The 15,943-nt window shown below is 36.8% G+C and overlaps 1 protein-coding gene across 17 annotated transcripts in view; it reads left to right on the forward strand.

Annotated features, from left to right (window-relative positions):
* BAZ2B (bromodomain adjacent to zinc finger domain 2B) overlaps positions 1 to 15,943 on the forward strand; it is a 121,911-nt gene that overhangs the window by 32,923 nt on the left and 73,045 nt on the right. Inside the window, exon 1 of one of the 17 annotated variants that reach the window (XM_019290364.2) lies at positions 11,510 to 11,799. The exons of the other annotated variants lie outside the window; for them this stretch is intronic. The gene's annotated coding sequence lies outside the window, so the exon portion shown is untranslated. Of the gene's footprint in view, positions 1 to 11,509; positions 11,800 to 15,943 lie in introns of those variants that run through there. 17 annotated transcript variants of the gene reach the window in all.

Consider the following 15,943-nt stretch of genomic DNA (forward strand, 5'->3'; position numbering starts at 1 on the left):
AGAAGTAGTTCTATGCTTTTATGGCAATTTGAGTGTATCGGTAGCTCGCTCTCCACAACTGTTCCCCTTCTCGTCAAAGTTAGCTTAAGCATCTAGATACACAGCTGTATTTGCCTTTTTATATCATGTAACTACTCAAAAGGATGCAGAGAATTCCTAGAAGGATGCATTTGGTTATGGAAAAGGTGTCGCTATTTCTATATTCCCCCCAAAACAATTCTGGTGCCTACAGTACAAGGAGGATGTGGAGCTGCTAAAGTAGGTCCAGAGGAGGCCACAACAGTGATCTGAGGGCTAGAGCCCCTCTGCTCTGGAGCCAGGCTGGGAAATCTGTGGGTTTTCACCTGGAGAAGAGAAGGTTCCAGGGGGGACCTTAGAGCCTAAGGGGGCTCCAGGAGAGCTGGAGAGGGACTGGGGACAAGGGATGGAGGGACAGGACAAGGGGAATGGCCTCCCAGTGCCAGAGGGCAGGGATGGATGGGATATTGGGAAGGAATTGTTCCCTGTGAGGGTGGGGAGGCCCTGGCAGATGTTGCCCAGGGCAGCTGTGGCTGCCCCTGGATCCCTGGCAGTGCCCAAGGCCAGGTTGGAGGGGGCTTGGAGCACCCTGGGATAGTGGAAGGGTGAGCACCCATGTCATGGGGTGGGATAAATGAACTTTATGGTCCCTTCTAAACAGAATCATTCTGTGACTATAAAAGGAGGCTGTTCATGGTTTGTAGTAATAATGTTTGAAAAGTAGCTGTTTGGGGTTTTTTTGACAGTGTAGGTGGATATACACTTAGCAAGCTCAGAAGGAATTTAAAAGCTTCCAAAACAGGCCATCCCCCCCAAAAAACATGAGAATTTACTTTCTTCATACACGTGTAACACCTGCAGATTTAATTACATCTTCACTTTAGTATACTAGCAATTAACATTGACTAAGAAACTAAAGATAGTATGATTGTAACAATTTTATGTGCTTGCAGTAATTATAGAGAGTGTAAATGAAACAGAGGGCAATTGTGCCTTTTTTTCTCCTTGTTTCTGTGTAGTTTTTAGAAAATCGTGTTATTAAAAAATGGGAAGTAGTTTATTGCTGTGTGTTGTCTGCAAATATGGTTAGTGTATATGTACTTGTATATCCTTGCTTGTGTGTATTTAGATGCCTTTGTTGAGGAAAACAGCATGCTAGATCTAACAACTAAAATTACAAAGTAAAGTTACAAGAGGACTGAAAGTTTCAAGGAAAGAATTAATGAACTGTATATTTCTCTGTGGAATACCTATTTTTTTTATAGTTTTCTTTAAAACTAATAGTCTACATTTGATGTGTTGTAAGTTATAGTAGGAAGGCAGTTAAAAAACCAAAACAAAACATAAAACCCCTTTACTGACACAACTTCTGTAAGACATACTCCCAACTGTGTTAATGCTTCTGCTGCAAACCAGATTTAGTAACGATTGTTTGCTGAGAGTGTTGAATGGCAGATTCTGATTTAGTACTGTAAATCCACCGCTAGGAGGAATAAGTGGTTTGTTAAACTTTACAGATGACAACTGGAGGAGCTCAGATGTAAATTCAGTTTTTGGTAGCATCACTGTGTTGTTTAGACCAGCTGATTTCTCTTTGCAATAGCAACATTCCATTTGCACAAGAAAGTGTTTTTGTTGTTTACAGTTCCTTCAAAAGTTTAAAAGTTCAGAAATCTTTCCAAGTACACGTGATTAGATTAGAGTTTTCACTTTGTTTGCTTTGGCTTTCTTACAGAAGGAGTGTTCTTAGCATTTAAATATAAAGCTTTTCCCACTTACAGGAAATGAGAAATATTTTTTTCTAATTAAATTTCAGAGTCTTAGTATACAGTAGCTCTGAAATTTAGATGTTCGGGTTAAGAAGGCATTTCTAGTCGACTATTGAAAAGGTAATTTTTCACATGTAAATTGTCGCCACCTTATATTTTGAATCTAAGTCTTCAGGAACTTTTCTGCTGGTAACATTTCTTGAGTATTGTGTCCCTGTTTCATCTAGAAAGCCTCTTTTTATAGGACTTGTCCAATTCACCACAGGGAAGCTCCAAAAAGTCTGGTCTTTGTTAGGGCTATGAGTTCAAGGAGGGAGGTATATTGTATGGGTTTGTTTTTTTTTTTTTTGCTATATACCAAAATTCGTAATACTACCATCGATAATTTTACATTTGGTTATTCAAATGTAAAATTATGTAGAGCTAAATTAGCATTACTTTATGTCTTTTGTTATTTTAAGGTAGGTAGAAAATGTTGTGATAATAAAGAAAAATTTAAATAGTGGAATCAAAAGATTGAAAGCTTAGAATGCAACTGATTAAACAGAGTTCTTTTAACTTGACAACTGGAAGAGCTTAAATGTATGTTTTGTGAGGAAACTGATGTGGAAACAGAAGAGGTTGGTAAGTGGCAGTCTTGTGCTGATCAGAACCTCTCTTCAGCCATGTGTGAAAGGTAGGTACAAGGCCTTACCTTGTTCTTGAGTTGTGGTTTTATCTCTATTTTTCCACTGCTTTGTAGCATCAGTAGTCCTTAAACTAATTTATCTTAATTCTGGCTAAATAAGAAGATTTCTGCCCCCTGCCCCAAAATTTTTGCCAAGCAAAGGACAGGTTGAAGCAGTAGCAGAATGCCCAATCCCTTGGAAGTGGTCAGAGTCTGGATGGGACTTTGAACAACCTGGCCTAGTAAAAAATGTCCCTGCCCATGGCAGGGGGTTGGAATAAATGGTCTTTGAAGGTCCCTTTCAATCCAAACCAGTCTGTGGTTCAATGAAACACTGAAATGGGTGCTCAGAGAGCTTGCAAAAGATGTATCTTCTTTATTGACAGGGCTCTGAACAAGTTGATGTAACTTCAAAGTTAATTGGGCTTTGAGCAGTTGATGGGACCAGGTGACCCCTGTAAGATCTTTCCAATCTACACAACTTTATGCTTCTATCATACAGAACTACAGAATTCCTAACTGTAATCCTTTTCTTCCCCTTTGTCTCTTTTGTCCTAGGATTTTCAAAGGAGGAAGGGAGAATTAAAGAGGCAGTATATAAAAAATTGATGAGTCTGACCAGTGCTTCATTGCAAGGAGTATGTGGTGGTAGGGAGCTGCCGTTGTGTAGGGCTTAGAGGTATTGGATTTCTAAGAGTGATTGATTCTTGTTTGTACTGCTGTCCTTCCATGTCTTCAGTGGGATCTTTCTTAGTGTAATGCTGATGCCCCGATCTGGCTATGCCTGAATACCTTATCTTGTTCTCCTCCTTAGCTCTACTGCCTTGTTGTATATCCTCTCAAAGATGTGTTACTCTGCTTTTGTGTTGGGCTGTTTTTCCTCAGTTTGGGAACAGTTGTCTTAAATTTGGATGCAGCATCGTGTCCTTCTTTAGGTACAAAATACAGTGAGCACTGAAGTGCTGGTCTCTATTGATCTTGGAACAAGCGTGTTTCATGCAGGTGCTCCCTTGTGTTCTATAGTTTGCCAATCCACTTTGCCACTGTTAAACAACCAAAGCGTTAGCTAGTGGAAGGTTGGCAGGGGTAGTTGCATTGCAAATTAGATAAGTAGTGAAATGTATATTCATAGCAGGTGGAAAATTGAACAAATTAGGTGGGGGTTTTTTTGGTTGGTTGGTTTTGTGTTTTTTTGGGTGAGAGGTGGGATATGAGAGTGTGAGGTGAATGCCTACAGCTCATAAAATAAACACGTTGGGTATGTATCCGTGTGTGTATGATCTGACCCTTTCTAAGGTGGGCACAAAGATAACACCTGAATTAGTTCAACCTTATATTACAGTTTACCTAAGCCCTTGTGTGATTGAGCCAGAGAAATTCTAAGGGCAATGTTTTTTGCATGATGAAGAGATGTTTTTTCCCGTACAGATTTAGAAAAGTATTCTAGGTTTAAATTCTGCTTATTTTTGGAAAGTTAAAAGCAGCCTGAACAAGGTGAATAGTGGGCAGAGGGCAAATAGAAATAGAACAGATTCAATTTATCAAGTTGCTGACACTAAGTTTTGTAACAGGAAGAAGTAAAGACCTAAGCAATGGAAAGAAAGGGTGGGAGGTACAGTTGAGATTGTAAAAGATGTACTTCACAGGTGTTATGAAGTAATTTTTTCATAAAGGTGCTTGCAAGCTTCATCTAGTGTTCAAATATTTTGCTCCTCTGTACTTAACATCATGAGGGCTTGTATGGCAGTAGTTGAAGTTCTGGCGATGTGATCGTATGTGATTACATACATATTTGTAATACAGAATTGTTTCTTCTGTGGCTCGGTTTCAGTATAAAATCAAGCTGCACCTTTGCATGTTTTAAAATTAGTCTAGAGTACCAACATTAATCTGCATTTTGAGACTCTGAAAGTTGCTATCTATGAATGCCTTCATTAAAGTCATATTGTAATGAGCTTGATGATGGAGAGTATATTCTCATACTTGAGAGAGAACATGTGTGCATATACGTGTGTGTGTATATATATTGTTTATCTCTATATATGTGTGTGTGTGTGTATGTATATATGATAGGTTTTATCAGTCCAGGTATAATCTGTTTGTCTGAGGACCTAGTTCTTTAGGCTCTCTTTCAGTAAGTCAAGATTTTCTTTCCTCTTCTGACCTATCTGTAATCTGGATATTTTTTTAAAAATCAGTTTGCATATACATCAAGAGCTGAAAGTAGTTTTGCTGGTTTCAGTCAGGCTGTGATAGTTTATACTGTGTAGTAAGTGTCATACCAGGCATGGTTTGTTTATTTGGAAAAGAATAAAGTAAATTGTGATGGTGTGCATGTAGATTATGTAAATACAGATGCTTTCTAATTCTTTTTACATGTTTTCTCAATATTCAAAGGTTTTCTTTTTAGGTTTTCCAAAGGTAATTTCTTTAAGGCAAACACAACAGTGAAAAGGATGTACAACTTGGAGTTTTAGTATTCTTGCACAATTCAGAAGAAGTAAAGAAATGGTGTTTTAGAGTACAGCTTAAATGCATATCAGTTGAATAAAGCATAGGCTTAGAGCTAGTTGAGGGCTATATGTATCATCTGTGTTAGATATTTTACAGAGGTGATGTCAAGGTGAAAGCAGACTTGCAGAATGGTTGGAAATCATTGATATTCTGACTCTGAGGCTGTAAATGGCTCTGTGGCAGATGGAGGCTTTGTCAAGGAAGAAAAATGGCAGCTCTGCAGCATCATAGATGCTTCTGCTTAGCAGCTCAGCACATAGCCTGTGACCTTCCAGTGTTCAGGAGTTCCTTTTGTGCTTTAATAAATTGTCCTCCGTTTTTACTCCCTAAAAGTAGATAAATAGTAGTCATTATAATTCAGTACAATTTGTGGTATTTCATGGTGAAAAAAACATAAGCCTGTTTTATTGCTAGGTATTAAAAGTAAGCTTTGAAGGATGCTTACAATTTCTCCATTGAAGTGCCAGTAATAGCGTTTTACTAAGCGTTGTGTAATACTGAAAGTAAAGGTGTTAGTGTATGTAGTACAGCACAATACAAAATCTGTATATGCAAACTGGATATGCATATGTGTATATTCTGTATGTAAACATGTGTATATGTTTATGAATAGTCTCTGGAATATTTGAAACACTATAAAATGGACAGTGTTAATTTTTGAAATACGTTTGTACTGCAAGCATCTGTAATAAATCTCTGATTTATTGCAGTAAAATACAGAATTTTAGACTATATACTGAAGTAGCTATTTCTGGTTAGTTCAGAGAGAATAAATACAGTTGATTAATTCAGAATAATTTCTGAGTTCATGCTTTTTCTTACTAACAAAAATTCAAATATGTTTTAGCACCTGGCATTATCTTATTCTGTGGGATGTTGATGTGGTTTCATCTGTATTCTTGTCTATATTTTTACAATAAGGGTTCACTTTTATTACTAGGGTAACTGGTTTCTGTATTCTCATGCCTATGAAATTTATGCCAGGTTGTGTGAGTTGTGAAGTTTTATGTTGTGTGCCTAAGGGATATGCATGATTGCCTAGTGTGAACAGCAATGTACCAGAATCACATATTTCATATGTACAGTAAATTTGCCTATGTTAGTCTTTCTCATTTAATCATCTGCATTAAAGCTGTATCATTTAACAGTCTTCTGTATTCTTAGGTTCCATATCCACTAGATTGATCCCTAGTAAAACTAGGGATATCAGTTGCTGTAGTTTATGGCTTCAAGAGCCTGTAATATCTTAGAGAAGATGCTCAATTGGACTGTTGATCTATACTACATGGCAGTAAGTCATTGTTAAAAGTGTGAGCTTTTCACAACTATCATCTGCCAGCCATACTCTTTAGCCTACTTGACAATTGTTGGAGTTACAGAAAGCAATTACTGTTTGTCACAGAAGAAAATGACCTATCACTTTCAAGGGTCAAGGTTGTTGCATTAGAGCTTCTTTATTCCAGAGCCTGGAGGTCGTATAGTTCTTGCTTTTATATTAATCATGCCTCCTCTATCTCTTCAGCTTCAGTTGTTTTGAGATGTAATGTGGATGGCTTTGTTGCGGAAAGACAAATGCTTCATAATTGAAAGAAGCATTTTTGATAGTGTGTGATAGTCTTCATACATCTTTTCATTAGGACGTGGTAATGCATGAATGAGAGTAAGACCTCTTCATACGGCATATGCCTGGATGTTTGTATCCTGTAGCCACATGTCTTTAAAAGTGAGAGAAATGGAAGAAAAAATAAGGTGATGTTTTATGCTTTTAGCTTTCAAAGGCTCTTAATGACATAGGTGCTTGTTAACGTAGCAGTGGAGCACATACGAAGACAGTTTATGGAAATTTTTATGCTTTCAGTTGCTTAACTAGTTCATGATGTCCAGTATCTTGATGGTATTCTTCCTGGATTGTGTGGACACCATTTGATACAACTGGCTTCAGGGATGCTTAACTCCATATTCTGACATGTATTTATGTATTTTTTTTTCTCCTCAGTTTTTTGTTTTTTCAGTGGTCTTTTATGCCTTTTTTTTTTTTTTTTTTTTGATGTTGTGGTGGCTGTTGTAACTATAGAATGACTGAATGGCTTCCTTACATCCCCCAGAAAAAATAAATTACAAATTACTTCCATTTATTCTGTGAGAGTTCTGTGTGCAATTTTTGTATACTGGAGTAAGTAACTGTTTTTCCTTTCCTTTTCATGAAGTTAGGGTTTTGTAGTGCCAGTGGAAAAAAAAAAGGAGAAAAACAAGTGAACACCATGTCACACATGTGACCCCCCCCCTCTCCCCTGCTTCTGCTAAAAAAAGCCAACCCTACCAAACAAGTCAGCAAACATTTATTCTCTCTTGTTTTGTATTACGTTTTGGTATGACTTTGGAGCTCATCAACAAAAATGCTAACTTGATAGTACCTTATAGTAACCATGTGTTATTTCAATTAATTCAATTGAAAAAAAAATCTGTAAAATGAGAACAGTAGAAAAAAATGGTGTGCTGTATTCTTGTTTTAATAGTTTTGGGGTGATTTCAAAACATAGGTTTGATACTTTTGGAGCTAGGGTTGCAAACAAGTTGCTTTTTATCTATGAACTATAAGACAGCATATAACCTGCAAAACTAAAATATGGTATTAGTATAATGAGAGAAAAATGTCTTTTAAAATACCTTTGTAATTTAAAAATTTTTATGGTCAGCTTGGAGTAGTAGAATAAATAATTCCATTCTGTATTCATCTCTTCTTCAGTAAAGTGTTTTATGTACCTGTTATGTATAGTGCGAACTTTAACATACTGTCACTGAACTTGCTGGATTGTTTAACTTTTTTTCGTGATGATCTTGCATGTTCAGGCAAAGAAAATACACTTGTATTCATTTAATGATGCTAAATTCTGTCCTGTTTAATCATTAGATAAACAGAGAGGGTATTTTTCTAAAATGTGGTGTTCTGGTAAATTCTTGTATTAAGGGGCATGCAACTTGAGCTGTGAAACTGTAGTTTGTTCCAAGCAACAGCCAGTTTTTATTAGATGTTCCTGCAGTTTTACAGAGGAAATAAAACTCCTTTGTTTCTATAGTAGTACCTATTGATTTTTCTTTCAAGGCTGTGTTAACAGTGCTGATAGAAGCTATGCAATTAGAATTGACATTTAGCAGTAAGCAGAGAAAGAAATTTTGTAACATAAAAAGTGCTGTACCTACAGTGTTAAAATATTTTGTGGTATCGCTGTACTTGAAGCAGTGAAACCAGGAGGACAGGATACTTGAAAGGTCGGAAAATGAGAGAAAGAACAAATGATGCAAAAAGAAAATGACACTGAGGTCTTGGTTTAATACAAATGTATTCCAGGTTGATGGCTGATTTCATTAGCAAATCTCATTGTTATGCAATGTCTGTTCTTCTGCAGCAAAATGAATATTGTATTCTCAGAGGGTCTGTGTATGTGTACTTTGATGATAGATAAAGAATATATTTATTGTTGTTCCAAGCTTTTAAAACTTCTGAAATATCTTTATCGTTTCAAAATAATTTAATTTTAACTTTCAAGTAATGTGGTAAATTAATGGTTATTTTTGTGGAAAATAGCAGTTTAACCCTCCTTCTATGTGCATTTCTCTGCTGTGCTTGCTACCTATGTAATCTTTTCTCCAAAATCTTGTTTGACCAAATAGCAGTTAATACTGAGTTTATCCCCTGCCACCCCATACATACATGTAAAGAAAATTAAGAATATTGGTTTCTTTAATGCTTTTTAAAATGGATGATAGTAGTATATGCAGAACATGTAAATAAATGTCATCTTGGTGTCAAATCTCATAAAACTCAAATGACTATATGTTGATAGGTTGTATTGAAAAATATTAGCAAAACTTTATGGTAAGATATATCAACTTTATTATGAAATGGCATGTTTTAGTACATAGGACAGTGTGTTCCTTGAGATCCTGATATGCTTTAGTTTGTTTTGTTTCCAAGTTGCTAGTTAAAACCATTCAGTAATACTAAGACATTTTGATAATCAAAATGCGAAAAATGAAAAGGAACATACAAGAAGGTTTTGATGCAGGAAAATTAAAATGTACTGAAATTATTTAATTCAGTTATTTTTCTATGCTCTTTGAGTATTTATTCCATGTATATATACTTCATAGGGTTGTAGTGGCAAATGTTTGAAATGCTGCTAAATAAGCTATGGTTTGGGATTTTTAGTAGTTCTGTGATTAGTTTTAGGTAATGAGCCTGCATGAATAATGATTTTGGGCACAGAAGTAATGTAAAGAATAAGCTGGTTTTCTGGGTTTTTGTGTGACTTCTATGTGCCCTGAAACAATTCTGTAGTTACTAGGCTTTTGGTAGAGATGTATTTAATAAGAGTAGAATCTGGCTCTTTCTGAGTGATGGTTCACTGGTAGCTACTGTGTCTACTGTGTTTATTCCAAATCCAAGATACCATTTTAAGGATCAAATCGACAGATGCAGTGTTCATGCATTTTGTAAACAATTCAGTGAGGACCAAAAGGCCTTGAGAATAAAGCTAAATCATGAGCAATATGACCCATAAATGTGACCAGGATATGTGGGACGTAGAACAAAGAGAAGATTGTTGCCTCTCTTTCTCTTGGCTTTGGTAGGCTAAAACCAGTGTAAGGATGCGGATGACTTACTGTCAGCTGATGGGTTTTAAAGATTGGTTGATGTAGTTGTTCTTGGTGGTGAGAAACTATTTGAAATAAGGTAATCTATCTTGTGATGCAACTTTGTTTTCAGTTGTGGAAACCACTTTAGACCAATCCAGTGTAACAGTGGAACTCAAGAGTGGGCTCTGTACAGTAGCATATGTAGGGAAAAAATGGTACTGAGGCTTGTAAATGTTGTCAGAGAGCCTGAATTTATAGGGACACAAGTAGGACTTGGTTTGGTGTGCCATTGCGTGAAGGTCTCTGAGGAGTAAAAGGTGGTTGAGACTTTTGTCACAGGCTGAATGTGGGGAAGAAAGTTGGTTGTTGGGTCCATCCTTTGTGGACACACCCCTCCTCCTTCCAATCTTTTGTATTTTAGCTGGAGGTCATTTCTCTTAACTTGTTAGTTTTTCTTGAATAAAAAGAAAATGTATCTGTTACTCCTTAAGTAATGAATTGTCCCTTTTGTCTCCTCCTTATGGGTCCATGCAGTTAGTGTCAGAGGATTCCAGCTAAAATTGCTACAAGCGAAAGACAGACTAATACTGCATTGGAAACTTTTATAAATAAATATATTGATTTAATAAACTGCAGGAAATTTATGCTCTCCAACACCATTAATGCAGGTTGTGTTCACAGGTGATGCTGGATTTAGGTATTGGGTCTGTATTCATAAATGTTTGCTATTTTGAGCAAGTATTTCGGCTATGAAGTAATATGTGTTTCTTGCAACAATTTTGAAGTTGGATCAAGTGCCCTTGCATATTTCTCCTGCTATACAAATAATTTTTCTTGGATTGCATGTTATGGTTCAAGCCCTTGTGCTGTTATTTTAGGTCACTGAAACAGTTTCACTTGTATCAACAGGTTGTCTAATAAGTTAACTTGCAGAAATTCTGTATTCTGTTTTTGGACCAAATACTTTATTCTAGTTGCTTAGGGGAACTGAGCTTTTTGTTCTGTTAATCAAGGTTTTTATTTTGGGGGGAGTGTTCTTGTTTATTTGTTGGGGGTTGCTTTTTCTTTTTTTTCCCTTTTAACTTTTGTGGTAACCTAGGACCCTCTTCAGTTCCACCATGAAAACACGATTTTTAAACTGGAACTTGCAGAAATTAATTTTTGGAATGGTTATAGGTAGGGAACAACCTGTAATCTCTTCTCATTGAATCAGTGCCATGCGTTCAGTCCATATGCGGTTATTTCTTTTTGTAGAGGAAAGGTGTTTGGCGGTTGATTTTTTTTTTTCTTTTAAAATTGTGTTAATTAAATAATTATTATGATTTCTGAATATTGTGAGTAGATTTCTTTAATTGTGGTTTTTTTTTGAGGTTGATGCCTAAATTCACATGCAGTAATTAGAGTTTGTTTTCTCAGTTCCAGATTTTTCCAGGGTTGTTTCAGGTTATGGTTTCATAGCACTTTTCCATTCCAGAACAACTTGGGGAGCAGTTTGTTCTGGAGAGAGAGAGAGAGAGAGGGGGGGTGTGTGTGTGTGTACATAAGCATAATTTACAAGAAAATAAAGATTTTTTTTTTTTGGGCTTGGCATAAAAAAAGAAAACAATGCAGCCTGGCACTGATGCTTATGTAACATTGTGGGAAAAATTTCCTCATAGTTCAGTTGGTTTTATGTTTTTCTGCTACCTTTTCCCCTCGTGTAATTAAGATGAAGCTGCATACTTCACTTGAGCTGGTTTTTCAGCGAGCAGCTGTGTTACTGGTGATCCAAGTGCTCCGCCTGCCTTTCGGTTTGTTTACCAGGAAATCAAGATGTGTAAACTGCAGGAAGCACTGTTTGACCCTCTCCGACAGTATCTCATTACAATAATTGCTAATCTCTGAATAAGACAGCCATGTTTTATGTGTAACACAGAGGGAGCTTGTGGTAGATTTTAGATGCTTCCTTAAGTACAGCTTTGTCAGCGCTTGCTTGGATTTCATTTTCAGGATAGCTTTTGACAATAAGCATCTAGCGACCTTTGGGCTCAGCAAACTCGGACATGATAGCATGTGTGCTTTCTTCCTACTTGACTGAAAAAGAAAGCAAACAACAAAAACCTCCAAGACCAAACCCTCGGCTTGTTTTGGAGTGCTGTCACTGCTCTGTAGCGACAGGATAATGGCTACTTCCTGATTAAACCCCTCTCCACAGTAAGCTGTTCATGTTCTCTATCTATTCTCCTGTGATGCCAAGTGTTCAGTGCTTTTCTTCTGTGCCTCCTTCCCCCTCCTTTTCCCCCTGCCTGCCCACCCTCCCCCCAGCCTTCCCTGGGTTAATAGTTTGAAATGTTTATAGATTAAAGAAGAATACAAAAAGAGTATGTAGAGTAGCATTTTTTTTTTTTTTTAATTCTAGGACAACTACGGCTTCTTGTAATGTTTATCTGACAGTAGTGATGAGCAAAAAATCTGATTTTCATGAGATTGAAAAACCCCAAACTATTGAAGTCTATTTAGGTTTTAGACAACTGGTACTAACTTTATGAAAAATTCTGATGCATATTCACTGGACAAATACAGTGACATAGAATGTGAATTTGTGTCATGCAAATTCTGAAGTATTGGTATTTTCATAATATTTTTATCACTTCCAGAACTGTTTCCTGTCTAACAAACATAGTCTTCAAATAAAACAAAACAGCGTTTTGGTCACCTTTTTTTATATGACCGTGTAAGTGCTGTTTCTGTCTTTATTTCAGTTGATGTGTTATTTTTCCTTCAAGTAATTTCTTGGCTCTTTGTGGTGAGGACCAGGTGAGTGTGAGCTATCACCCAGTGCACAGGTGTGGTTTTATTTTTCTCAAGAGTATCATTCTAACAGATTTCATATTGTAAAACAATGGTTACAGTGTGTTTTTGGTCTTACACGGCTTGTTAAATGGGTCTACAATGATTTTATTTTTCTTAAGGTTGGTCTTCTGTTGTGCTGGTAAAAATAGCATAGCATTTGGAGTAGTGCTGTACCTATCACGATAAGTGTTACTGAAGTTCTATAGTATATAATACCAGTGCGTGTTCATGGTTATTTTGTGGAAGTTTAGAAAAGTGCTGAATTAAATTTTGCAGTTCTAATATAAATTAATAATAAAATAATATTGTGTTCTTGGTACCAAAGACTTTATTTTTTCCCTTTGTAAACTAGAGCATAAAAAACCTTGTAGTGAATTCCTAGCCAAAATCATTGTTGCTTTTCAAAGGCGCGCTTTTTCTATTATCGTATCTTACATGGAAATAAAATGATGTACAATTTCATTTAGCAACAGGACATATCCACTATGTTAACAGAAACTGGAACCAAAAGTGAAACATGGAGAAAAAGTATGATTCAGTTAAAAGAAAGAGATGTTTTTATAATAGATGGTTAAAAAATAGATATTGAATTAAATAGCTGTTACTAAAAAACTTGCGAAGTAGACAGCATATATGAGAAATCTGTTTTGTTTGCACTGTGAGAAAAATAAGTAGGTGAGGAACAGTGTTCCTCCAGCTTGGGGTATAAAAATGTTTTTGGACATGTTTGATCTATTAGTTCACACGAGTTGTTAGCTATGGAGAAAAGGGTGTGGACAATGGAGTGGCTAGAGCATGTAGATACAGGCCTATTTTAAGGAGAACAAGGCAGGGAAAATGCCATGGGGAAGAAAGGAAGAGGGAGTCAAGGTATATTACTTTTTTAAAGGGTTTTCTTTTTACGAATTGGCAAAGACCTGTTATTTGGAAGTTATTGATTTGAATTCTTCTTTCCCCAAAATACTTATGCTGTATTCTGAGGATTACTGAGGAATGAGTGCCATTCTCTATGAAACTCTGACTTTTTCATCTTGGGAACATTGACTGAAAGATAAAGGTTTCACATGATAGCTGCAGGTTTTATACACATGCTGCCTCCCTTACAAGCCCTTTAATGTTGGTATTTAATTTGGAAGCCCAGTGACCTGGAGCACTATTCTATACTGATGTCTCTTACAAAACAAGAGCACGTTGATTTTTTTTTTTAACAAAATACTGAATTGCTGCTGTTAACAGATAAACTGATAAGCTTCATATAGTCTGATATTCCAGATAAGTTACAGTAGTGTTTAATATTGACTCTGTCTATGAAATGTCCTCGTTTGGGTACCAGCAAAATGTGTGTGTTGTCTTCCAGCAGACTTCCTTGCTGTCCAGCCATCTTCTTGTACCCCTGCTCCGTTCTTTCTGATGTCCTTGGAGCCCTTGCTATTTGTAATCTTTTTTCATATTCTGCCTCTATAGGGACTCTTAAAGCTGGGTGCCTCACAGCTGACCTTGTTGGCTCAAGCTTCAGCCTAATTTACAGAACCTGGTTCCTGCAGAACAGGCAGAACAGCCCTGATGGGAGCTGTAGGAGCTGCATTACCTGGGCTGCCTGGGGGAAGTGTGTGAGGCAGCAGTGGCCGAGGGATACGGCTGTTTTTGCTGTGCAGGGAAGGGCAGATCCTAACCCTGGGCCCAGCCATAGGCCCTCATGGACCTCTTGAATTGAATGCTGGGTGGCTGGAGTTGGGACTGCTTAGGCTTCCTGCTTCAACACCCCACAAGAGAGCCCCAGTTTTATCTGTGAGATTCGACCATCATTGACTGCTTGGCTTTGCAGAGTGCCTTTAAATTTTGAAAGAATGGTTTATTGCAATGTGTATCACTGTTAATCTTTAAAAAGTTTTCAAGCTTTGCAAGCAAACAACATCTGGTACAGTAAAAAATGGCCTCCTGTGTTTTAACCAATGTTCTTTAATCATGTAGGAAGATGTAATGTTTAGCATGTGGCTTTGTTAGAGCCTGAAATCTAGATACAGTACTTTTGTTTTGAAGATGGAAGTATGGATGGTTTATTATCTTCTTTCTTTCCGGTTTGTGGAAATAAAAGTGCAATTTTGGCAGGGGTTTTTTGTGTCTAACCACTTCTTTAGTTTGTAAATAACATCAAGATGTCAGATTTGCATCTGCTTGTTTTGTAAAAATAAAGTTGTGAATGGAGTCAGCCAGAATAGTCTTCTGACATGGTAATACCTGCTGCAGCTTCTGTTGAGGCTTAATTTTATTTCTTTGTATCTTAAGACCCCCATTATTTTTCCTTCTAGTTTGTTTTGTGGGGGTTTTGTTTTGCTTAAATGTCTCAGTTTTTAAAAAGATCATGATACCTTTAAAATTGGAAGGAACAGTGAACAAATAAGCTAAGAAAGATGTTTTGCAAAAGGGGGTGGATGCCAATGATGAAGCTGACTCAAAACAATGGCTGTTATGGCACGTAACACTTCCTTCAAGAACTGGTTCTGGGTTTCCAAAGAACCGTGAGAGTGCAACTGCATGAAAATGTGGAAACCATTTATCTGTGTCTCAGCCTGTTAGTGGGAACTACTACATTCCTGCTAGATGACACTGCAAGGTGCTTTTAAGAGTTCAAACCTGAGGAATTAGCATTCCTCAATGATAAGTTTTTTAGTCAAGGTGCCAAAACTCAGTCAGTGACATGAGAGGCTGATAGACTTCTTTGCTCTCCTGTGGGCTAAAACTAGTTTTCGCTAGCTTTGGAGAACCTAATGTACAATTTAGATGTTTGACTTTTTCTCTTTTTGTTTTAACATAAAATGATATTAATGTTAGAATAATGAGACTGAAGTTTGGTGCTATTCTGAATCAAACTCAACACCCTTTGCAAAGCCTGAGGCTGGTACAGGAGCACATTGAAAAGATTTGTTTCTCCTGAATGCTTTTCTGGAACTCTTGGTATCTATAATTCATTTCTCATCAGAATATGCTGGTGGTTATAGTTTTTAGCAATATTTGAAGGACTAGAATAGAACTTAAATTGTTAGGATGAAAAACTCAAAAAACTCCCAACAAACAAAAACCCCCCAAAAAATCTTTAGGTCATTGTTAAGGAGGACTTTGACTACCATCCTTCCCCCTTGTTACTTGTTAGATATAGGTGGTCTGTAAGTTAAGGACTCCAGGGTAAAAGAACCCTTTTCTCAGTGTCTTTTCTTCTTGCAGGGCAGTGCCCATGGACTAGTTCTGAGCTTGTTATTTTGACGCATGTGGAGTTCATACACCCAAAAAGATATTTGGTTTGTAGTTATTTCTTCCCCAAATTACTTTAGCTTATGCTTTTAAAGATTTATCTGAAGTTTTCTCTATGCAGTCATTTCTTTGTGTCTTTTTTTCCCAGCATGAAGCAAAATAATACCAAGTGGGCAAACCACATTGTTTGTACTGAGTCCTTTTGAGAGTTTTTGTATATATATTTTTTAAAGCAGATACTTTAGGCTTCACAAAG

The sequence above is a fragment of the Corvus cornix genome, chromosome 7 (assembly GCF_000738735.6).
Source record: "Corvus cornix cornix isolate S_Up_H32 chromosome 7, ASM73873v5, whole genome shotgun sequence".
Lineage (NCBI taxonomy): Eukaryota > Metazoa > Chordata > Aves > Passeriformes > Corvidae > Corvus > Corvus cornix.